The following is a 789-nucleotide window of genomic DNA, read 5'->3' as shown; positions in this document are numbered from 1 at the left end:
CACATTGCTCAAGTTGATTTATTTGTGCAGAGATTGACCCTAAGGGCAAGTATCTTGAGCATGATCTGTACTTCTGCAAGTCTCGCACACACACACAATTGTATTGGCAGTGCTATTTACCATAGTCTCAAACTTTTTGGTCAAAGCATCCAATTTTGCAAACATGAGTATGACTGCATCTACATCAGATTTTCCTGAAACCTTGATTTGATTCCTAGAAAAAGAGCCTCCAGATCTTTCAGATGCCCACTGATGATGGTTCAGGGCTACATTTTCAATGATGTCTTCAGCTTCATCTAAGCTCTTGTTCATTAATGCCCCTCCCACTATAGAATCGAGGGACACCTTCGTGTGATAGTTGATGTCATTATAAAATGTATGTAGGACTAACCACTTCTTAAGCCCATGATGAGGGCACTGTTTGAGCATACTCTTGAATCTATCTCATGCTTTAAATAATGATTCTGAGTCTATCTATCTGAAGTTTGCTATTAGATTCCTCATGTGAGCTATTTTGCTTGGTGGATAAAATTTGTCCAAAAATTATTGCTCACATTGCTCCCAGGATGTTATACAGTTTGCTAGTAAGGAGTTAAGCCACTGCATGGCTCTGTCTCTTAAAGAAAATTCAAATAGTAATAGTCTCACTATTTTTGGTGGAACTCCATTCACCTTCATCGTGCTACAGATCTCATAAAATGATTCCAAGTGTTGGTTCGGATCATCATTTGGTTCTCCTCCAAATTGATTCTGCTGGACCATGTGCATTATTGCTGGCTTTATCACAAA

General features: G+C 38.8%; 1 pseudogene; it reads left to right on the top strand.

Moving 5' to 3' along the window:
- Positions 1 to 400: 400 nt before the first annotated feature.
- On the top strand, positions 401 to 472 carry LOC121988129 (annotated as a pseudogene).
- Positions 473 to 789: the final 317 nt, after the last annotated feature.

The sequence above is a fragment of the Zingiber officinale genome, chromosome 5B, assembly GCF_018446385.1.
Source record: "Zingiber officinale cultivar Zhangliang chromosome 5B, Zo_v1.1, whole genome shotgun sequence".
Classification (NCBI taxonomy): Eukaryota; Viridiplantae; Streptophyta; class Magnoliopsida; order Zingiberales; family Zingiberaceae; genus Zingiber; species Zingiber officinale.
Note: the sequence above shows the minus strand (reverse complement) of the source record. Positions and strands in the feature narration are given on the sequence as shown.